We start from the raw sequence: 25,594 nt of genomic DNA on the forward strand, positions 1-25,594 counted from the left end.
CGCCATGCGTGCCTCTCTTCCTGCCATGCTCTGGCCCGCGTGTCTAGGCCTGCCCTCTCCGTGTTTGTCACTGTGGCCACCATGCTGCTCAGCCCTGTCAGAAGGTAGTGAGACTAAGCTCAAGATGTTAACGACAGGCCTGGCAGCACACCTGGTCGGGTGAAACTAGGGGAGACGGCCTTCCTCCTCACCCACAGAACTAAACAGCTTTCCCCCAAGAAAAGAAACAATCCAACTTCTCCATTTGTAGAAAACAGCAAAGAAGCTCCATCAGTCTGTGGCACGGAGCATGCCGGTCTCATGTGAAAATGAGAACGACCCACCCTCACGACAGCCGAGAGTTGGAGATGTTTCCTAGTCAGCGAGGCGGGCCCGGGCCAGTGTATCCACACATGTCACCGGATAGCCCTTGGTGTGGCTTGATGTGGGTGTGGGATGAAGCAGAGCCCACAGCCCTGACCTCACCTGTGCCCTGTCACGGCCCGCAACCACCCCAGACAGCCCCCTATTTCAAGGAGAGGGATGCCGACGCCTTCACCATCCTGTAATGTAGGACACAAGATCACAACCATCCCCGGGCACTCAGCACTGCCAAACAGATTGCCTTTAAATGTTTGTTTCACACTTATGTATTGATTTTGTATCAGTGAAAGTGTATATATATAAACAGACTCGTTACTAATGCATTGCCACAGGCCAACCCAGAGTCAACGTTTTGGGGGAAAAATAAATTGGCAATTTTCCCACTTTTCTGCAGTTCTTTTTCTCTCTCTGGTTTTCCTTTGGGACTTTCAGGATTAGAGGATTTCAAAAGGCAAACAGACGGGTTCTGACTTAGGATAGTATAACCGGTTCCTGGTAACAGAACAAGTGCATCAGCATTTCTGCTAGCCTTGACTTTCAGCTGGTAACCTCTAGAGCCTCTGGAGCACCCCCACGTCGCAAAAGTACGGGGACGGCCGGTGTTTCTGGGCTTCCTGCTCCACTCCCACACCACCTTGCTCCAGGGCACTTTCCACTTGGGGAGCAGAACCAACATGTCTCGTTCGAGAAGGACACACCTGTCCTTAAAATGACCTGCATTCCCGCTTCACCCTAGTGATGGTGCAGTGCTCTCTACGATCAAATCTCTGCCCAGGCGACCTACCCATAACTTCACCTCTTCTTTTAGTCTGAACCTTCCAACACTGTCATGTCAGGCTCGAGCATGAGCAGGCATGACTGCCAGATTGAGGGCCTCCAGGAGCACACAGGTTGCCATGTCCAAATGTAAGAGCCCCCTGTGGGCGGACAAGGCTCAGCGCTGCACCACAGAGTAGCTGACCTCAGCCCTGCTCACCCCTCGACTGGGCACCTTTGGGACATGCAGGAACTTCACCATTTTCCAGGGTATGTCTGGCCAGAACCCCTTCCTTGGCTGTAAGGCCATCTGTCAGCCCAGTTTTTCCCAACCTTCTTATCACCACCATCCTTCTCCCCAGAAGCCATTTTAGGCATTTTGTTCCTAATCGCCCCCTTGCATAAAGTTTTAATACCACAGATATACTATACATCTCTTCGTGGACTGAGGCCGTTTGGAGGGCCATAGACCATTGCAATATCTAAGGCTTTTTTGCCTCCCAAGAACAAGCATTTGTGATATCCTCTCCCTGTCACCCCCTACCCCCACCCCCACTGAAAATGTATATATTAGCTGTGACTGCAGTAGAGTCTATCCTCTGTCACCAGAGGAATCTACCTGCCCAGGGAGGGTAGAACCAGCTCGTCAACAACACTGAAATGACCTGTTTCTCACACCAGTCCCAAGCTCACTCCCCTCCAGGCTGCCCTGCACAGGGCACCGACCCTCACCCCCTGCCCTCTGCCCACGTTCTCGGTACCCTCGCTAACCTCCACTCTTCACCCAGTTTCCTTTTCTTTCCATGTGCTGCTTCCTGTGTGTAGGAGAGAGATTCAGCCCACAAGGGAATTTCATAATATTTGAATATTTGGTAAAGCAAAAACCTCCTTTGTCTCTAAGCTGGCAAATTGATCCAGCAGCAAATGTATTCGTTTCTTTATATATTGGTTCAGTTAATCAATCAATTAACATAAGGAGAGGGCTCTGTGAGTTGGATGAACAAGAAGCAACCCTGAAGTGCAGGACGTGAAGGGTGAGGAGCACAGTGACTCCCAGAAAGAGCTGATGTTTGGCCAGTCCTTCGGGAGCAAACATGACCTGGTCTGGAGAGTCAGAGGGACATTTGTGCAAAGACCAGGAGGACAGATGGAGCATTATCGACAGGCTTGGGAAACTGTGCCAGAGTTCAGTTGCTAGAGGGCAAGCAGAGGGCATGGAGAGCAGGGTGAGCGAGGAAAGCAGAGAAGAGGCTGAGAGAGGGAGTGTCAAGTCAGTGTGTGCTCTTGTATGGATATAGAAAATATGTGTGTAGCTCCCAGAGAGAAAGGATACTTCAGGCTGTGCCCACATGGGAGACTGCAGGAGTTAAGGAGGGTCTAGCAGTGGGTGGGGAGAGGTGGGGGGAGAGACAGAGAGAGAAGGAGGGAAAGAGATGGCCCATCAAGTTCAGGTGGAGCAGGATGGGCTGAACAGGAGAACTAGAACCAGAATCCACACAGACTCATGGGAAGGATGAAGGCTGAGGTTCTAGGCATAAGCACACTATCTAATTTTAATTACTTCTGGAAGTCACAAAGGCATATGCAGGTTTGAAAGTGAAAAATGAACCCACCAAGAATTTTAAAGGTAAGACATGACTACTCTAGCCAAAGGTCTAAGTTAAATCTAAAACATCTAGTATCTAAGCAGCGACCATGCAGGACAATCCAACCTCAATACTGGAACAGAACCAGCAGCAAGAATAACTAGATAGTGAGCTCATGAACTTCTGACTTACAGTTTTCTGCATTTTCCTCATTGGACACAGGACTTCCAAGAATCTGTGATGGGAGTCAGCCAACAGATGGGGCCAGGTGGATGCAGATTCCCAGGTTAAGAAGGGAGCTGGACAGAACACTGTTATCAGGAGAGAAAAATATCAATGCAGACAGAATAACTTACCTCTGACCTGAGTGTGTTCATTTTTATTTTACCTGGTTATGTCAAGTTCAAAGCATATAAACCCTTCGCAACAATTCTCCAATTCTGGAGTTATCACTATAGGATTCCAACAAATGAGATACTGACTAAGGGAATTGATTTTAATATAAGAAGTGCAACCATGCTGAAAGAACATCCACCCCAGCTAAGATAGTGAGAAAGAACATAGTTTGAAGTCAGTCGAGAAGGAAAAGGCAACCACTTGACAGTGAACACTGGTAACAACAAAACATATGCACGCAATAAAGTCTTGAGTGATCCGAGTAATGGACAAAAAGATCACAGATTAACCCAAATTAGTCACACTGTGGTACAAAATGGATATATGAAACAAATGATTATTTAAATTTAAATTCTTCACAAAAATTAACTCAAAATAGACCCTAGACCTAAAGGTAAAATGCAAAACTACAAAACTTCTAGAAGAAAATATAGAATGGAATGTACGTGACCTTTGATTTGGCAATGACTCTTTGGGTATAATACCAAAAGCACCATCCATAAAATAAAAATTAATAAGTCAGACTCATTAAAATTTGAAAATGTCTGCTCTAGGAAAGACAATGTTAAAAGAGTGAGAAGACAAGCCACAGGCTGGGAGAAAATATTTGCAAAACACATATCTGATAACGAAGTTGAACCAAACATGTATAAAGAACTTTTTAAAAAAAATTTTTTTTAGATTATTTATTTATTTTGAGAGAGTGCAAGTGGGGGAAGAGGAGAGAGAGAGGGAGAGAGAGAATCCCAACCAGGCTCCATGCTGTCAGCCCACAACCTCACACGGGGCTCGATCCCACAAACTGTGAGATCATGACCTGAGCCACAACCAAGAGTCAAACACTCATATGACTGAGCCATCCAGCCGCCCCTACAAATAACTTTTAAAACTCACAGTAAGAAAAAAAAATCCAACTGAAAAACACACAAAAGATCTGAACAGACACTTCACTGAAGTAAATATACAGATGGAACACTGCAGATGAGCATATTCTAGTAAAAGAAAAATTGACATATTCAGGTCAGAGGTAATTCCTTCTGTCTGCACTGATGTTTTCCATTCCTGATGCAATGATGGGATATGAAAAGATGCTCAAGATCACTGGTATTAAAACAGTACAATAATGAGATGCCACCACACACTAATTAAAATGATCAAAATCCAGAGTTAAAATGGTGGAGCAGTGGGAGGACCCTATCCTTGCATCATCCCTCAAACACAGCTAGATAAATATCAAATCATTCCCAACCCCCAAGAAATCAATCTGAATGCTGAAAGGACAAACTGCAGAACTAGAGGGAGAAAAGAAGCCACATTGTAGAAGATAGGAGCTGTGGAGACATAATTCTGGAAGAAAAGAATCATGGATGCTGCAGAGCGGAGGGACCTTTGATCTTGGAGTCAAAAGGGAGACAGAGAGAGAGAACAAAGAGAAAGCAGCACGCAGGGGACTGCACAAGAGAAACACTTCTCCCAAAACCATTGACTGGGAAAATGAGAGCAACTGATTACCACAAAGTTTTACAGGCAGTGGAGTCCAAAGTCTGAAGTTTTAGAAGTATGCACCACCACCATGTGGCGCCTGGTGGCCACACCAGTGATCCCGTGGAAAAGGAGGACAGGGGCCCAGGAGCAGACAGAGTGGTTTGAGGATCCTCTGGGTCGCACTAGGAGAGCAGTTCCCCCTTCTTGGAGTGCATTTGGGAGAGGTGGCATGGCCTCTCTGGGAACAAAAGAGCTGGTGAGTGTCACGTGCTGCCCCGTTCATTAGCATAGGAATAGAGACACCGGCTGAGGGCAGAAAACCTTGGTGCTGACCTTTTGCCTCACTTTACCATAAACTCCCGGGGGACTGTGTGATGGTTTTTCTGGGACTAACTGGCACCAGCCACAGCGTGGGGAGACCTTCCCTCAGAGGATCAGTGTGGGTCCTCGCCATGCCAGGTCCCTAAAATTTGGAGTTTTGAAACGCAGCCACACATCTGGGATAAAACACAGGAGTACTACGCTGCCTCAGAGGCATACAGCTCAGACACAGACAGAGTGATGGCAGGGATCTGACAGAAGCTGGGGACACAAGAGGGGAGATCGTTCACTCTTCTGTGAGGGTTTCCTAAACAGTAGCCAGTGTGAACTCCCTGCTTAGGAGACAAGAGAGTAGGGCCACACCATTTCTGCTCGCGACCCCTGCCCATCAGCACTCACAGACCTCAGTGAGCAGCATAGCACCCCCAGTGGAGGTTTGAGCTGCTTACACCAAGCCCCACCCCTCTACACTCTGCAGGTGCATCTTTACTAGGGAAACTCAGCCTGAGAATCAGCATAGCAGGCCCTCCCTCAGAAGACCAACACAAACGCCTCACAGGCACCAAGTCTACTGATCATAGAGTGGTACAAAGCTTTAACTCTAGGGGGAATGGGATCTAGCCTCTTTGTTTTTTTTTTTTTTAATGTTTATTTATTTTTGAAGGAGAGAGAGACAGAGCACGAGTGGAGGAGGGGCAGAAAGGAAGGAGACACAGAATCCAAAGCAGGCTCCAGGAGCTGAAGTGTCAGCACAGAGCCTGACAAGAGGCTCAAACTCACGAGCCGTGAGATCATGACCTGAGCCAAAGTCAGACGCTCAACCGACTAAAGACACCCAGGCACCCCAGATCTAGACTCTTTTAACAAACAGACCAAAATACACCTAGTTAAAACTCACCACACACTGGACAAGATACAAACACTCCCCACTGCAGGCCAGGAGAAACTCTGCAGAGGACTGACCTAAGGGAAAGAGCAGCCAAGACACCACAGCAGGCTGCACACTCTGAAACACTTTCTGAAGCTCCAGGCCCTGGACAGTATAGGACCTCTTCTTTTTTTTTTTTTTTTTTTTTTTTAAATTTTTTTTTTCAACGTTTATTTATTTTTGGGACAGAGAGAGACATAGCATGAATGGGGGAGGGGCAGAGAGAGAGTGAGACACAGAATCGGAAACAGGCTCCAGGCTCTGGCCATCAGCCCAGAGCCCGACGCGGGGCTCGAACTCACGGACCGCGAGATCGTGACCTGGCTGAAGTCGGACGCTTAACCGACTGTGCCACCCAGGCGCCCCGGACCTCTTCTTAATATAGCCATATTCTCAGGAAGAGAAAGGATAACAGGCTTTCCTAAAACACACACACACACACACACACACACACACACACACAGTGACCTAGACAAAATGACAAAACAGAGTAATTTACCCCAAAAGAAAGAATAAGAAAAGGTCACGGCAAGAGATTTAATCAAAGCAGATAAAAGTAATATGCCTGAACCAGAATTTAAAACAGCAATCATAAGGATACTATCTGGGCTTGAAAAACCATAGAAGACACTAGAGGATCCCTTACTGCAGAGATAAAAGAATGAAAAACTAGTCAGGCTGAAATTTTTTTTTAAAATGCTATTGCCAAGATGCAAAACCAACTGGATATAATGACAACAAGGATGGACAATGTCGAGGAATAAATCAGTGATATAGAAGATAAAATTAGGGAAAATAATGAAGCTGAAGTGAAGAGGGAAAGAAAAGTATTACAACACAAATGTAGACTTAGGGAACTCAGCAATTCCATAAAGCATAAAAACATTCATATCATAGGAGTCCCAGGAGAACAAAAGAGAGCAAAGGGGGCAGAAGATTTACGTGAGCAAATTATAGCTGAAAACTTCCCTAATCTAGGGAAGGAAACATATATCAAAATCCAAGAGGCATAACTCCCAACAAAATCAACAAAAGCCAGCCAACACCAACACATATCATGGTAAAATTTACAAAATACACAGACAAGGAAAGAATCCTGAAACAAGCAAGGGGAAAAATGTCCTTAATCTACAAGGGAAGAGAAATCAGGTTTTCAGATCTCTCCACAAGAACTTGGCAGGCCCAGAAGGAGATGGCATGATATATTCAATGTGCTGAATGCAAAAAGTATGCAGCCAAGAATACTTTATCCAGCAAGGCTATCATTCAGAGTAGAAGGAGAGATAAAGAATCTCCCAGACAAACAAAAACTAGAGAAGTTCAGCCCTGGAAAAAATATTAAAATTTCTTTCCCACAAAGACTAGAAAGGAACAGGGAACATCATCAGAAACACCAACTTTACAGGTAACACAATGGCACTAAATTCATATCGTTCAATAATCACTCTGAATGTAAATGGACTAAATGCTCCAATCAAAAGACATACAGTATCAGGGGCACATGGGTGGCTCAATCAATTGAGCATCAGACTCTTGATTTCAGCTCAGATCATGATTTCATAGCATGTGGGTTCAAGCCCCACATCAGGCTCCACACTAACAGCACAGAGTCTGCTTGGGATTCTCCCTCTCTCTTCCTCTCTCTCCCTCTGCCCCTTCCCTAGTGTCTGTCTGTCTGTCTCTCCCTCTTTCTGTCAAAATAAATAAATTTTTAAAAAAAGACATAGGGCATCAGAATGGATTTAAAAAAAAAAAAGACCCCTCTGTATCATACCAATAAAAGACTCATTTTAGACCTAAAGATACCTGCAAATGGAAAGTGAGGGGACTCTATCTATCATGGTAATGGATGTCAAAAGAAAGCCAGAGTAGCCATACTTAGATTAGACAAACTAAATTTTAAAACAAAGACTATAACAAGAGATGAAGAGAGACACTATATCATAAGGGGTCTATACAACGAGAAGACCTAAAAATTGTAAATTTTTATACCCTCAACTTAAAAGCACCTAAATATATAAATCAGTTAGAAACAAACATAAAGAAACTCATCAATAATAGTACAATTAATAGTAGGGAACTTTAACACCCCACTTACAACAATGTACAGATCATCTAGGCAGAAAATCAACAAGGAACATTTCATCCTAAAGCAGCAGAATACACATTCTTTTTGAGTGCACACAGAACATTCTCCAGAATAGATCACATACTGGGACACAAATTAGGCCTCAACCAGTACAAAAAGACTGAGCTCATATGGTGCATATTTTCAGACCACAACACTATGAAACTTGAAGTCAACCACAAGAAAAAAATTGGAAATTAGATAACACCACAAAAATACGAACAATTATAAGAGAATATTATGAAACATTATACACCAACAAACTGGGCAAACTGGAAGATATGGATAAATTCCTCAACACATACAAACTACCAAAACTGAAACAGGAAGAAACAGAAAATTTGAACAGACCCATATCTGGCAAAGAAATTGTATCAGGTAATCAAAAGTCTCTCAATAAATAAAAGTCCAGGGCCAGATGACTTCCCAGGGGAATTCTAGCAGACATTTATTTATTTTTTATAGATGGTTTTTAATGTTTGTTTTTGAGAGAGAGAGACAGAGCATGAGCAGGGGAGGGGCAGAGAGAGAGGGAACACAGAATCTGAAGCAGGCTCTAGGCTCTGAGCTAGAGCCCAACACGGGGCTCGAACCCACAAACTGAAATCATGATCTGAGCCAAAGTCGGACACTTAACTGACCCAGGCACCCCTACCAGACATTTAAAGAAGAGTTAGTATCATAATTAATTAATTAATTAATTAATTAAATAAAGAAGAGTTAGTATCTATTCTTCTCAAAATATTCCAAAAAATAGAAATTGAAGGATGACTTCTAAATTCATTCCATGAGGCCAGTATTACCTCAATACCAAAATCAAAGACCTCACTAAAAAGGAGAATCACAGGCCAATATACGTGATGAAAACACACACAAAAATTCTCAACAAGGTACTAACAAATCAAAGCCAACAGTGTATTAAAAGAATTATTCACCACAATTAAGTGGGATTTATTCCTGGGCTGCAGGAATGATTAAATATTTGCAAGTCAATCAATATGATACACCATATTAATAAATGTTTGTTTATTTATTTTGAGAGAGAGAGAGCACCTTCAGGCAGGGGAGGGGCAGAGAAAGAGAGAGAATCACAAGCAAGGGCTTGATTTCATGACTATGAGGTCACAACCTGAGCCAATATCAAGAGTCAGACACTTAAATGACTGAGCCACCCAGGCACCCTCTGATGCACCACATTAATAAAAGAAAGGGTAAGAACCATATAATCCTCTCAATAGATGCAGAAAAAGCCTTTGACAAAATACAGCATCCATTCTTGATAAAAACCCTCCACAAAGTAAGGATAGAGGGAACATATTTCAACATCATAAAGGCCATCTACAAGAGACCCACAGCTAATACCCTCAATGGGGGAAAACTGAGAGCTTTTACTCTACAGTCAGGAACAAGACAGGGATGTCCATTCTCACCATTGTTATTTAACATAGTATTGCAAGTCCTAGCCTCAGGAATCAGACAACAACAAGAAATAAAAGGCATCCAAATCAGCAAGGAAGAAGTCAAACTTTCACTATTTGCAGATGACATGATACTCTGTATAGGAAACCTGAAAGTCTCCACCAAAAATTCCTAGAACTGATACATGAATTCAGCAAAGTCACAGGATACCAAATCAATGTAAAGATATCTGTTGCATTTCTATACACCAATAATGAAGCAGCAGAAAGAGAAATCAAGGAATTGATCCCATTAACAACTGCACCAAAAAACCGTAAGATACCTAGGAGTAAACCTAACCAAAGAGGTAAAAGATCTGTGCCCTAAAATCTATAAAATACTTATGAAAGAAAATGAAGATGACACGGAGAAATGGAAAAACATTCCATGCTCATAGATTGGAAGAACAAATCTTGTTAAAATGTCAATACTACCCAAAGCAATCTACACATTTAAAGCAATTCCTATCAAAACAACACCCCGGGATTTTTCACAGAGCTAGAATTAACAATCCTAAAATTTGTATGGAATCACAAAAGATCACGAGTAGCTAAAGCAATGCTGAAGAAGAAAAACAAAATGGGAGGCATCACAATTCCGAACTTCAAGTTATATCATAAAGCTGTAGTCTTCAAGACAGTATAGTACTGGGACAAAAACAGACACATAGATCAATAGAACAGAATAGAAAATTCAGAAATAGATCCACAGCTATATGGTCAACTCATCTTTGACAAAACAAGAAAGAATAGCCAATGGAAAAAAGACAGTCTCTTCAACAAATAGTATTGGGAAAACTGGACAGCAACATTCAGAAGAATGAAACGGGATCACTTTCCTACACGATACACAAAAATAAATTCAAAATGGGTGAAAGACCTAAATTTGAGACAGGAAACCATCACAATCTTAGAGGAGAACACAGGCAGCAACCTCTTTGACCTCAGCCATAGCAACTTCTTACTAGACACATCTCCAGAGGCAAAGGAAACAAAAGCAAAAATGAACCATTGGGATTTCATCAAGATAAAAAGCTTCTACACAGTAAAGGAAACAGTCAACAAAACTAAAAGGCAGCCTATGGAATAGAAGATATTTGCAAATAACATATCTGAAAGAGAGTTAACATCCAAAATCTGTAAAGAACTCACCAAACTCAACACCCAAAAAACAAATAATCCAGTGAAGAAATAGGCAGGAGACATGAATAAACATTTTTCCAAAGAAGACATCCAGATGGCCAACAGACACACAAAAAGATGCTCAACACCACTCATCATCAGGTAAATACAAATCAAAACTACAGTGAGATACCACCTCACACCTGTCAGAATGGCTAAAATTAACAACACAAGAAACAACAGATGTTGGCGAGGATGTGGAGAAAGGAAAACTGTCTTACAATGTTGGTGGGAATGAAAACTGGAGCAGCCACCCTGGGAAACAGTGTGGTCTCCTCAAAAAGCTAAAAATGGAACTACCATATGACCCAGTCATTGCACCACTAGGCATTTACTCAAAGGATACAAAAATACTGATTCAAAGAGGCACATGCACCCCAATATTTATGGCAGCACTATCCGCAATAGCCAAGTTATGGAAAGAGCCCAAATTTCCATCAATGAATGAATGGATAAAGAAGATGTGGTGTGTATATATACCAGAATCAATCAGCCATCAAAAAGAATGAAATCTTGCCATTTACAAAGACATGGATGGAGCTGGAAGGTATTATGTTAAGCGAAATAAGTCAATCAGAGAAAGACAAATACCATATGATTTCACTAATATGTGGAATTTAAGAAACAAAACAGATGAATATAGGGGAAGGGGAAAAAAGAGATGTAAGCAAAATATAAGAGACTCTTAACTATAGAGAACAAACTGAGGGTTGCAGGAGGGGAAGTGGGCAGTGCATGGGCTAAATGGATGATGAGGATTAAGGAGGGCACCTGTTGGGTTGTGCACTGGTTGTTATATGTAAGTGACAAATTCTGCTACTGAAACCAATATGACACTATATGTTAAGTAAAGAGAATTTAAATAAAATTTGGGGGGGAAATGGTCACAATCCAACACACGGACACCACCAAGTGCTAGTGAGGATGTGGAGCAATAGAAACTCTCATTCACGTCGGTGGGTGGGCAAAATGGTGCATTTACTTTGGAAGACAATCTGACAGTTTCTGACAAGGTAAACAGTCTTACCAATGGATCCAACAGTTACGCCCCTAGGTATTTACCCAGCTGATTTGAAAACGTGTATCCAGATAAGAGCCTACAAATGAACATTATAGAAGTTTTGTGCAACCAAGATGTGCTTCAATAGGCAAATGGGTAGACAAACTTTGGCACATCCATACAATAAAATATTACTCAGCAGTGAAAAGAAATGAGTTATCAAGCCACAGAAAGACATAAAGGAAATTTAAATGCATATTGAAAACTGAAAGAAACCATTCTGGAAAGGCTATATACCATATGATTCCATTTATACAACATTCTGGAAAAGGCAAATATGTAGACACATTTAAAGGATTGGTGGTTACCATGGGGCACCTGGAGGGCTCAGTCAGTTAAGCATCCAGCTTCAGCTCAGGTCATGATCTCACAGTCTGTGGGTTTGATCCCCATTTCAGGCTCCATGCTGACATCTCAGAGCCTGGAGCCTGCTTCAGATTCTGTGTCTCCCTCTCTCTGCCCCTCCCATGCTCATAATTTGTGTGTGTGTGTGTTTCTCTCTCTCAAAATAAATAAACATTCTAAAATAATAAATAAATAAATAAATAAATAAATAAATAAATAAATAAATAAGAGATTAGTGGTTATCAAGGGTTCAGGCGGAGGAGTGGGGATGAAAAGGTGGAGCACAGGGGGGTTTTAGGATGGTGAAACTATTCTACATGACACTGTGCATTTGTCAAAGCCCAAAAGACCGTACAGCACAAAAATTGAGACTTAATGTATGTGCATTTTAAAAAATCACTTAGGAAGTCAGAGACCTAACCCCAGAGATCTGGGAATGTGACCCTACCTGGAAATAGCGTCTTTGCGGATGTAATCAAGTTAACACAAGGTCCTACTGTAGTAGAGTGGGCTCTGAAACCCATCTGACTGGTGTCCTTCTAAGAAGAGACGGACACACACAGGGAGAAGATGTGATGACAGGGGCAGAGATTGGCATAACGCTGCCACAAGACAAGGAGTGCCAGGGATTGTCAGGCACCACCAGAAGCTGGAGGAGACAGAAAAGGATCCTTCCTTAGAGGCTGCAGAGGGAGCCTGGCCCTAACAACACCTTGATTTCAGACTTGAAGGCTTCAGAGCTGTGAGACAATGAATATCCATTGCTTTAAGCCACACACTTTGTGGTATTGTGTTACAGCCTCCCAGGAAACCAACACACCCCCTCTGTTACCTGGCTTGAGATAGAAGCCATCACCCCACCCTTCCCAGCAGAGAAAGAAAAACACCACAGCGCTGTGACAGCTCTCTGCAGAAAAACCCTCCTTTTCCTCACCTCTTGCACCTCGATTCCATTCTAGGCTGGAGGCGTGTGGTTCACTAACACACAACTCACCTGGGGCCATTCCCTTTGCGAGTCTCACACACAAAGCGCCCCTCGTTTCAAAGCATGGGGCACCTGGGCTTTGTTTTGGCTTTGGGAGCCCCTGCTGAAACTGAGGTTTTTAAAGTTCCTTTTTAACATCTTGCTGCATGTTATATTTGATTCGGTCTCTCCTATTCACTGGATTTCTTCTTTGCCTCTTAATTCAATCAGAATCTTTGGGCCAGAATATAGCACATATTTCCTGCACGGTGTCATGCTGTGGTCTGCTCCCTAATGTCCACAGCTGAAGCCACATGAACCCCATCAGGACCCGAAGCCCCACTCCAAACTCCGCTCCAGAGAAAGGCAACAACATCAAAAGGGCTCTGGCGAGATAGCCCATCTGCTCCACGTTAAGTCGGTTTCCTCACTTATTCTTGGTATCCTTGGGATTCTGAAACTGAGACATAAAACTTCCTATGCCCAGCACCTTTAGAGACAAAACTCCTCTCCCAGCACACAGGCTCGCCAACTTGCAATGACTGCATTCTTGGCTCTGACCCCAGCCCCGTGAGATTAGGTTCCAACTATCTCTGCTCAATCCTTAACTCACCCTTTGAAGAGAAAGCCTGGCTATTGGATCAGGTCTGTACCTATTGCTAAGGAATAGCATTCATATCTCACCTACCTTTCTCTCTTCCCTCCCCACCCATTGTGGCCCATGTCAGAGAACACAGGACACCATACCTCCCTCCTGCTGGATGTGAATAGACAAGCATGAACACTCAACTGAGCTGTGACCAAACCACAGCTACTCAGAAAATGAGCCTTTACGTGAAGGTGATACTGAGATGTCAGAGTAGACAGATAGAAAATATCTAGACCCTTGGGGCACCTGCATGGCTCAGTCAGTTAAGCATCTGACTCTTGATTGTGGCTCAGGTCGTGATCTCACAGTTCGTGAGATGAAGCCCCGTGTCGGGCTTTGTGCTGACAGTGTGGAGCCTGCTTGGATTCTCTCTCTCCCTTGCTCTCTGCCCCTCCCCTACTCACACACTCTCCCTCTCAAAATAAATAAGCAATAAAAAAAAAAAACAACCTGGATCTTTGAAGACCACATGAGCCACTGGATCAACCAGCCCTGAAATCCACCGTATCTTCAGACTTCTGTTCATTAGTCGCCCAATGTTCTCATCAGTTAGCCAGTATGAGTCAGGATTCTTTTTTCTCTGCAACTAAAACACCCTATTGGATCCACCCTCAACTTGGACCAACAATCAGACTTATGGCTCCGCACACTTGTCACCAGATGTTCAACTCAGTGTGCGTGTTTGTCTACACATCTATCTAAACACCTTGAAAAACATAAAATGCCAATTGGAACTTCTAGCATGAGGGCCACCTAGGTGGCTCAGTCGGTTAAGCATCTGACTCTTGATTTCAGCTCAGGTCACGATCTCACAGTTTTTGAGTTTTATCCCTGCATCAGGCTCTGCACTGATAGTGTGAAACCTGCATGGAGTTGTCTCTCTCTCTCTCTCTCTCTCTCTCTCTCTCTCTCTCTCTCTCTCTTTCCTTAACCTACTCTTTCTCTCAAAATAAATAAACTTAAAAAAAATGAAATCTTAAAAAAAAAGAAACTTCTAAAATGAATTTTTGTATTTGCACACTCTACAATGTGTCAGTGAATCAAATAGCGACAGATACAATAAATACGTCATAACCGCAAGAGTTGTGTGCAACACACAAATATAGATTACTTAACATAATCTTAACTAGAGAAAAAAAATTAGTGTTTTATGTCATGAATAATGATACTTTACCAAAATTACTTTAATGGTATCTGGCATTAAAATGTAAATGCTTTTGTGTAAAGTTTTAAGATGGGGTTTTAAATGCCATCCTAGGGGCAACTGGGTGGCTCAGTCGGTTAAGTGTCCGACTTCAGCTCAGGTCATGATCTCGCGGTTCATGAGTTCAAGCCCCGCATTGGGGCTCTGCGCTGACAGCTCAGAGCCTGGAGCCTGTTTCAGATTCTGTGTCTCCCTCTCTCTCTGCCCCTCCCCTGTTCATGTTCTGTCTCTCTCTGTCTCAAAAATAAATAAAAACGTTAAAAAAAATTAAAAAATAAATGCCATCCTAATAACCATTAGGATCCCAATAAAAATAATGAGCAAAAGTTGTAAGCAAACATGACACTGAAGCTATCACAACGGCCAACATTCTGTATGAGTAAATATGTCTATTAAGTCTGCTATGCTATGGCCAGCATAGGGCTAATGCCAAACATCTGATGGCAAACTGAAAATAATCAAATGACAATGGGTGTCTCCAAATAGTCACGGATTTAGACTATGAAATAGAATTTTACATATTAACATTTTTATTCTATGGTCTAACTGTAATACAGCTTTGTTCTTTATCGAAGTCAAAATTAAATTTTAACACTGAATCTTAACATTCGTATATTTCACTAATTAAGAGCTAATGTATTTATTTGCAAACCACTGGAATTGCTTCTCTGATAGAACTAGAAAGTAAAACTGGGAATTGAATCTGGTCCCTACACTTTTTGTTAATATGGTCACCAAAACCCTGAAGCTCTCCTACATTTTCAAGCCAATGATTCCACGTTAATGTCACAATTTGGTTTTGAAACAAATGCGTTTCAAATGTTCACAGATGTTAGAGCTCAAAAACTCACATTTAAGGCACATACATTCTTCGGCAGTAGTAAAGAGTATACTGGACTTTTGAAGAATTTACAAAACACCCCAGAAAACATTTGTATAAAGAAAAAAAAGTAACTTGACATCTTAACTGAAGTCAGCCTCATGACAATCACAAAAAAACTAAACACAGATAATTAAGCCATTTATTATCATCCAAATAAACACCAGTAAGGTTTAGATAAACTAATGAATAGTCTAAAACATAACACAATGGTGAACACCATCTCCAAACGCAATTTTAAAATATTTTACTTAAGTGGAAAATAAAAAGCAACACTCTTGGCATTTGCCCAAGACATGCATTCTCAAATTCTTGTATTTATTTACTAGAACCATACAGTATCTTTCATCTTAAGAATTCCAACTTAATGCTAAGAATCTTGAAAATAACCAGAGGCAAGCACACTGCTTAATTGTCCTCAGACATCCCCATAAGAAATTATGTACCCATCAAAATTTAAGGACTAGCTTAAAATAAACAATTACACTTACATAATAACTTCTCTCCCTCCCTCCCACCCTCCTTCTCTCTCTCTCTCTGTCTCCCACACACACAAATACACAACCCCCCAACCTTCCCCACCAATACACACACACACACACACACACAGAAAGAAAAAGTACCAAATTGATTATTTGGGTCTGAATGAATTAATAGTAAGTAACTATTTAGTCTAAAGTTTTTAAGCCATAGTCTTCTGATCTATAATTGGTCACCCTTCATTTTTTTCTACACAAATTAGTAAATTATTAACTGTTTTCATTTCAGTTGTAATGCAAAAAAAATTAATGTAAGCACTTTCTCAATTGGAGTGTCTGCTTTATGTCCAAGGACACAAGGGGACTTCGCCCTGCCGTTAGGCTCATCAATTACATAGTCATTGAGTGATACCACTTTAACAGATAAATGAAGCATTTTTAACCCAGTCAAGGTAAAGGGTGAATTGCATTGCAGATGGCAGAAGAGATATATATCTTGCCATATTCTGAGTAAGAAGAATGTTAGGAGAACTGCATCGCCTTAGGGAATGGTGTGCAAATCTGCCAAGGGAAACACAGGAAGAGGGTGCAGGGCAGTATTTATGGGGAGGCACGATGTAGGTTCGCTGATGTGGTTCCTTTGAATTATATCAGCTTCATAGTTATGTTTGCATTAAGTGATGTGTTTATTTGGTTTTATAGTTGTGTAAGATCCATAGAGGTAGAAATTTTTATATAGATTTGTATTTCTACATATATGAATACGTAAAAGTTGAGGCCCCTGGGTGGCTCGTCAGTTAAGCATCTGACTTCATGAAGCTCAGGTCATGATCCCACCGTTCATGAGTTTGAGCCCCGCATTGGGCTCTGTGCTGACAGCTTGGAGCCTGGAGCCTACTCCGGATTCTGTGTCTCCCTCTTTCTCTCTGCCCTTTCCCCAAGCATGCTCACTTGCTCACTTGCTCTCTCTCACTCAAAAACAAATCAACGTTAAGAAAAAAATGTTTTCAAGAATCATTTAAGTTAAAAAAAAAAAAAAAACACGTAACTGAGTCTCCTGAATCCTTTCATTTACATACATACACACACACACACACAAATGGGTTTTCGTATCAAATCTTACCATTCCCCTGAGATCTTCTTGTGTGACTTACCAACAAACTGGCAGAGAGGAAACATTTCAGACAATTGCTACATTATGACAAAAGCTGAGCCCCATGGCCCACATCTTGTTGGCACAAAATTCAGTCTTGCAACATATTCTTAAACAGATAGAGTTTATCCAATAATATAATTGCCCGTGGCTCTGAGAACACAGGTTTCATGTATGGCTCTAGCATTATGGCAGCAAAGAAAAATAGAAATTATCACACTGATCCAATGTATTCACTCATCAAACCAATATTTATAAGTATACAGGGCTTCATAGTGAATGCTGGAGATGCAATGCTGATTTTTAAAACAGCACCATGACCCTTGCCTTCATGGAGCTTATGGTCTAGTGGAGGAAACTGTTACTAACCAAACGATCGTGCAAAGACAGTAAAAACCGCTGATGGTGTGTGCTCTGAAGTCACCCCCTGCCGTGAGGAAGGTGTACAGATAAGCAAGTAAGTTTTCATCAACCTAATATTCTGTTGCCAAAAGGGCCCTTGCTTTGACCTGAAAGTGGATGTAGACCAGCTTTCTGGCTGTCAGCACAAAGAACACGGCCTTGGAAGTCACACAAGTCACATTTTTCACAGTCTTATCTGAAAACCAACGAGCTACTTAGGAACATAGCAGACCTAATACTGCAATTTGAAGAAAAAAATTCCAGTTCATATACCAGAAGGAGGAGGAAGAGAAGAGGAAGAGGAAGGAGAAAAGGAAGGAGAAGAAAGGAAAAAGGAGAGAGGAAGGAAGGAAGGAAAGGAGGGAGGAAGGAAGGGAGAGAGGGAAGGAGGAAAGAAAGAAGGAAGGGAGGAAAGGAAGGAGACAGCAAGAAAGAAGAACAGAAAAGAGGACGCCTGGCTGGCTTGGTCAGTAGAATGCGTGACTCTTGATGTAAGTTTGAGCCCCACGTTGGATATAGAGATTATTTACAAATAAAATCTTAAGGGGCACCTGAGTGTCTCAGTCAGTTAAGCTTTGGACTTCAGCTCACGTTATGACCTGGTGGTTCATGAGTTCGAGGCCCCCATCAGACTGTCTGCTGTCAGCACAGCACCTGCTTCAGATCCTCTGTTCCCCACCCCCTCTCTCTCTGCCCCTCCCCTGCTCCCTCTCTCTCCTAAAAATAAACATTTAAAAATTAATTAATTTATTTATTTTTAAAAAAATTTAAAAAGAGGAGGGGGGGAGGAAGAAAACAGTGAGACACAAGTTGAACAACATATTCCTCGCCCACACCCCCCAGTGGCTCTCATCATATTCAGGGCAAAAGCCAAAGTCCCTCCAGAGGCCAACAAGCCTAAGTAAACGATGCCCCAACTCCAGCCTCATTACCCCCTGCTACCCCCTTGCTCTCCAGCCACATTGTTCTCCTGGCCATTCCCAGAGCACACCAGGAACTCACACCCACACGAAGGCTTCAGTGGGGTGCTCTTCTCCTAAGCATCTGTACCCCTCACCCCTACTTCCTTCAAGGGTTCACTCAAGAGACACCTTCCCAGTGAGGCCCACTATGACCACATTCTTAAATGCACCACCTTCCCCCACATTCTTATTCTGTTTCCATAGCACCCTCCCCTTCTAATGTACTAAATAATTTACTTTTTTGTGCTTTGTTCATTGCTCCACCACCAGCAATAAGAATTGTGCCTGGCAAGAATATCAACAAATACTTGTCCAATAAACCAATGAATGAACATCTTGGCAAATCCCTACCACGGTATCACAAGGGAACTCTGTCATAACGTTACCCCTGTGAATGCTAACAATAGTTCTCCAATGTGCAGTTAATAATTATGTCAAAAGTTTTAAGTAGTTGTTTTCTTTTTTGAGAGCAAGCATGAGCAAGGGAGGGGCAGAGAGAGTGGGGAGACAGGGGAGAGAATCCCAATCAGGCTGTCGATGTCAGCACAGAGCCTGACTCGGGGCTCAGTCCCACAAACCATGAGATCATGACCTGAGCTGAGATCAAGAGTCGGACATTTAACTGACTGAGCCACCCAAACGCCCCAAAGTTTCAAGCAGCTTTTAAATATATATATTGCACAGTCATGATGGCCCAGGCACTGTGCCAAAGGCTGCAGGTCAATTATTTAATTGTTGCCACAACTCTGTCAGAGGCAATCTTCCCCTATATTACAGATAAGGAAGCTGAGACCTGGGGAGATCAGGTTATTTGGCAGTGGTCACACAGGTGGCAAGAGGAAGAGCCAGGGTTAAAGCAGGATTCAAGTCAAGAACATCTGTATCCAATGCCCAAGCTTTCAACCACTGTCTTGTCCCGCTCACCTGTTCAGCTAAGAAGGTCTACAGAAGACTGAAATATTGCAGTGCACATGAGCAGCGATCCAATCATCTGCCTCATCCATGAACAATTCTAGACAACAGGGGACTGCATCACCTTTGTTATAATTATTATCATAATGACAAGGAGGAGGAAGCAGGTGATGGCTAGGGATCAGAGCCTATCACTCATGACGGATCTCCATGTGATGTACTAAGCACTCATGCTTCACATAAATGTCCATAAATATTATTTCTTGATTTTTATAAATATCAGTCAGCAGAGAGTTTGGGGTTTTACTCTGACAACTATCTAAAGTGTAAATTACATACTGCAAAGTACAGGCAGGGCCACACCCCTTCATCATCCAGTGGGTTTAAGTAGGATTTGTAGAATAAACTACAATGTACCTGAACAGAAGGCGGTTCACTCCACAGGAAAGAGGCCCGGGGTCATCATTTTCCCCACAGGACACTTTCTGGGTCCCACACACAGACAAATGGACCGTTGAAGTCCAAGTTGTGGGGCATTAAGGATACCCACAATAATTCTCACCAGGTAAGTGTTTTTAAATGAATCTTACCAATGATATTTGTAGCCATTGTTTAAAAAAAAAAAAAAACAAAAAAACACAAAAACAAAAAAACTTAGTAAAGGGCCAGAAATGTCTTGAAACATTTTAAGCTCAAGTAGCTTAAATAAATGGAATGGACTATTGTAGAGTGGTTAAAAATAAGCTTTTAAAATGGCAGTTTGGCTTTTCCGGGGCATGTGGGTGACTCAGTCGGTTAAGCACTCTTCATTTTGGCTCAGGTCATGATCTCACGGTTTGTGAGTTCAAGTCCCGCTGACGGCATAGAGCCTGCTTGGGATTTTTTCTCTGCCCCCCTGCCCACCCCTTCCCCACTCAAGCTTGCAATCTCTCTCTCTCAAAATAAATAAACTTTAAGAAATATTTAAAAATAAATTAAATTAAATTAAATTAAATTAAATTAAATGACAGTTTGGGTTTTCAAAGAGACTCTTCTGTTCTGCTCTCTGACGATAATTAGATGTCTATCTATTAAGGCAACTTCTACTTCTTGATAATAAAGCCAGGTCATCAACATATGGGATAATGCTTTCTATTCTGTTTTCCGCAACCAAAAACATATGCCATGTAAACTGAGTAAAATGCCAGACTAAAATGTGAGGAGACAATAGCTAAAAGGAAAGAGCTGTTGAAGGCGCCCCTGTTTACTTAGGTTGATCATGAGGCAAGTGTCAAGCCCTGTGACAAGCTCTAGGGACACAGAATAGATGAAGGTCAATTCACACCCTGGAAAAAACTTGACGCCTCTTGGAGACACAGACCTAGAAGCCAATTATTATGATGTACGCCAGTACGTTCCAGAACAGAGGTGGGAGCAGATAGGGTGCGAAGGCCTGACCACTTTGGCCTGGGGGCATCAGGAAGAGGCACCGTTTGACCGAATCATAGAGACTAAGTGGATTCTGCCAGGAAGAGAAAGAGGTGGAAGGAAGCAGCCGAATATTTAAAGAAACAGGAATTGAGAGTTATGACCTACAGAACTGTGATCACCTTCCGGAGGGAAGAAACTCCTTGGCAAGAGGTGAGGGAGAAATAAAACCAGTAGTCAACATCGTGGGTGACACCCACACGCGGTTTCCCTTGACTTCCCTTGGGGTCCTCTTTAAAATGCCTGAAAACTGTGCATGGCACCTTGAACCTAAATGAGTCAGAACAAAAGATTTGGGGAAAAAAACATGACACAGGACCTTTTGCCTAAAGGAAATTTTTTTTCAAGGGGTGTCAAAGATGTGAACGGAAACCATGAATTCAAAGGGCAGAGCACAGAATCTCGTGGCGGGCAAAGTCAGAAATCTTTACAAGACGGTGCATACAGGCTAAAGACTCTAGTCCAAGTCTATTGGACTCCAATAGTCCAAGGCTATTGAAGTACAAAGCAAAGAGAAGGGTGTTTTTCCCACGATGACCATTTGCACAGGGTCCATGATGTGAGGGCTTCTACTTACACACCAAGGCAGTATCTAAGGCAGGTTCTAAGCAGCCTTCATTCTGGATTGTCAGAGGCCAGAGCCAAGAACAGCCGTCTGATCACATGACCTATGCAGATCCATAGGGACCAAAGCTCCGAAGAGCCCCACACTGTGTTTCACGCTGTGGTGTCACCCCTCGAAATTCTTGATAGTCTTGTTTTTAATTTGTGTTTTGGAAATGAAGTCTAACAGGACCACAGAGCTTAGAATAAGCAGAAGAGATATGCGCAAAGCATGTCCATCATTCTCTAACGGCCCCTTCGCCCCCTTCATGTGAAGCATCCGCCAAGCTCCATGAGCACAGATTCCCACGGAACCCTTGGAGTTCAGTTAGACTCAAAGCCAGCACAAGGGAAACATGTTCTGTCTGTGATTGACAGGCTCTGAGAGCCACACTTTCCATTTGGACTAGAACTTGCTCCCCGTGTAAAGAAGACATGGTGTTCTAAGAAATACAAGACCAGGGGCGCCTGGCTGGCTCAGTTGGTTAAGCATCTGACTTCGGCTCAGGTCATGATCTCACAGTTCATGAGTTCGAGCCCCGCATCGGACTCTGTGCTGACAGCTTAGAGCCTGGAGCCTGCTTCAAATTCTATGTCTCCCTCTCTGCTCCTCCCCGGCTCATGCTCTGTCTCTCTCTCCTTCAAAAATAAATAAAAAATTTAAAAAAAAGAAATATAAGACCATATTCGTTCTTACTCTTGTTATACTGTATTAGCCAACCAACTTTGAAAATAGTGACCTAGAAGGAAAAGGAAAGAGATGGCAATTGCCAGGGAGAAAGAAATATTCTTCTGTCCAAGATGCTTCTACTTGAAGAATGAAATTTACGTGAGGCAGATTAAGAGAAGAAAAACGAAGATTAATTCCATGCGCATGGAGGCCCAGTAATAAAATGGAGACCTAAAGAGTTGACCAAGACAGACAGCTTTTACACTTTTTAGACAGAGACAATAAATCTGTGAGGAGTTAACAGGACAAGGAAAACAACTTGCAGAGCTTCAATTAGTAAGGAATTCTCAACAGAATTTGGGCCAGGGTAGTAATGAGTAGGAAGTCACAAGAGTACATTACAGCCTTCTTGGCTCGAAATTCCCCGTCTCTGGTGATGGGATGTCTCTCCCTCCTGGGACAGGGAAGGCACCTTTCACATGGGAGATTTGTTTCCTGCTGTCAGGGGGACAGAAGGGTCTGAGGGTCCTCGCACTGGCCATCTCTCACATAACTTGGATTTAAAATAATCTATAAGCCACACTGGCCCATCTCGAGGAGGCCTGCCCCTGGCTCCCACACAATTTATAGCTCTTTCCCCTAAGACCTTCCTTGCTCATCGGTGAGCCTAACCCGAGCAGACAGTGTTGGTAGAACGCATGCACGTCAGGAGGAGAAATAAAAACAGTTAAGTCAATTTTGTGCAGTCTTACAGCCGTTCTGGTAAAAACAAAATGCACGTGCCTGTACAAAATATGTATTGTGTCATTCTAGGTGATTCCACACACAAATTAAATGCTTTTATATCTGTACTAAAAACAAGCATTACACAATATAAAAATGACTAGTAAAAATTCATGCTAATAATTTAAATTTTTAATTATTCTTTCCTTAGAGTGACATTGACTAGCAAATAAGAAAACATCATGACAGGTTGAGAGAGACTGTGGAAAATAGGAAAAAGCTTTATATTTCAGTGCCTTAAACAGTACTTTTTTTCTTTTTTGAACAAGCAACATCACATTTTCCTTTAGCACTGGGACCCACAAATTAGTCAGCTCTGATGTGAACTCCTAGTTTTTAGTCTATATAGATACAGAAAAAATTATAGATGTGTCTGACATATGTACGTAGGTATTTTCATATATGTGTGTATATGTGTGTGAACATGTATGTAACTATGTGTGTGTAAATGTGTGTGCACATCTGTGTGTATCTAGGTGTATATGCATGTATGTATATGGATGTATCTATGTGTATATCTATATGCATATGTGTGTTTATTTATGTGTGTGTACATACTCACATCATATTTACATATTCCTTAGCCCTGTCCAACAAAAAGACCTGGGAGTGGGGTGCTTCGGCTCAGGTCATGATCTCACAATTTGTGACTTTGAGGGCCCCCCATCAGGATCTCGACTGTCAGCACAGAGCCTGCTTCAGATCCTCTGTTCCCCCCTCTCTGCCCCTTCTCTGCTTATTCTCTCTCTCAAAATAAATAAATAAACTTAAAAGAAGAAAAAGAAAAAGAAGACAACCTGAGAGCAATGACACTCTAAAAACAATGAGCTCATCTGGCTCCTAGATCTGGCTTCTAAATGCCATTCTCCACTAAAGAACCCAAAGAACTCTTAGAAGAAATGGCAGATTAGGGGGCAAGGAAAGTACAATATAAACTTTGCACATGTTGTGCCAGAAATTGATGATGGGGTGTGTCAAAAGGATGCAGAAGACACCCTGAAGTGGTTCTCGCTGACTAAATCTGAAAAAAATAGCCCATTGAATAAAATAACAATTCATCAGTCTACACTGGTATAAACAAATGAGTAACTGGAAAATTTGATGATGAACATGCAATTTACATAGTCTCAAAGTACCTCTTCCCCAAAGTCTTGTTAGTTACAAAGGGAAAAAGAGTATCTTTCCAATGGAGGTGCCTGCCAGACACCACGGTAATCAAGTGCTCAAAGGGAATAGTAGCTAACCCATAGCGGTACAAACTGAAACCCTGTGCCACCTGATAGGATGTGGTGACAAGAACACATACCACTTCCGAGCTTTTCCTGCCAAACATGCATATATTGAGTCTAATATAAGGAAAGAGATGTACTGAGGGACATTCTACAAAGTCACACCTGTAATCTCAAAAGTGCCAATGTTGGGGCGCCTGGGTGGCTCAGTCGGTTGAGCGTCCGACTTCAACTCAGGTCATGATCTCACACTGCATGAGTTCGAGCCCCGCATCGGGCTCTGTGCTGCCAGCTCGGAGCCTGGAGCCTGCTTCGGATTCTGTGTCTCCCCCTCTCCCTGCCCCTCCCCTGCTCATGCTCTATCTCTGTTTCAAAAATAAATAAAAAACATTTTTTAAAAAAGTGTCAATATTATAGAAGACAAAGAAGGACTGTGGAACATTCCAAGCTTTAAAGATATTAGAAGACACATAACTAAATACAGTGGTAATTCTGGACTGGATCCCTCTCCTGTAAAGGGCATTATTGGGACAATGTGTAAAACTTGAAGGGTAGGTGAGAATCACAAAACAGTAATGTACGGTTGTTAATTTCCTGACTTCGAAGGCTCTCTAGTGACTATGTACAAGAATGTCCTTGTTTGCAGGAAATACAGATAAAATATTCTGTGGTGATAGGACATCATATTGGCAACTGACTTTCAAAAGATTCTGAAAAAAACAAGTTTCTATAATTGTGACTTTTATGTAAATTGAGATTGTTTCAAAAGAAAAAGGTTAAAATGAAAAAAAGTAAAAGATTGTTCTCAAGTGAACAAAACAAAAAAGTCTTGTCCTCCTTTAATACTATTCCAACACCCTGAACCCACTCAGGTTTTACAGAAATCCTGCTTTTAGGAGAGTGCATGGGAAGGAGAAAAGTGTGGCAATACTGCCACCTACTGGTCTTAGAGCAAATATATTTCGGGTGATGGGGGCGGGGTGGAGGTGGAGGGGAGGCCATCCTGAGGTATCCCCTGCACTGGGAAGAATAGAGCTTTTTATAGGGATTGACTTTTATTCATTTTTTTAAATATAATATATTGTCAAATTGGCTAACACACAGTGTGTAAAGTGTGCTCTTGGGTTTTGGGGTAGATTCCCATGGTTCATTGCTTACATACGACACCCAGTGCTCATCCCAACAAGTGCCCTCCTCAATGCCCATCACCTGTTTCCCCTCTCCCCACCC

General features: G+C 42.2%; 1 long non-coding RNA gene across 1 annotated transcript in view; it reads right to left on the reverse strand.

Annotated features, from left to right (window-relative positions):
- LOC125165425 (uncharacterized) overlaps positions 1-18,835 on the reverse strand; it is a 193,944-nt gene extending 175,109 nt beyond the window's left edge. Inside the window, exons 1-2 of the long non-coding RNA XR_007152099.1 lie at positions 18,741-18,835; positions 2,898-3,016 (exon numbers count right to left, since the gene is read on the reverse strand). This is a non-coding gene — a long non-coding RNA (uncharacterized LOC125165425). The remainder of the gene's footprint in view (positions 1-2,897; positions 3,017-18,740) is intronic.
- Positions 18,836-25,594: the final 6,759 nt, after the last annotated feature.

Source organism: Prionailurus viverrinus, chromosome B2 (genome assembly GCF_022837055.1).
Source record: "Prionailurus viverrinus isolate Anna chromosome B2, UM_Priviv_1.0, whole genome shotgun sequence".
Lineage (NCBI taxonomy): Eukaryota > Metazoa > Chordata > Mammalia > Carnivora > Felidae > Prionailurus > Prionailurus viverrinus.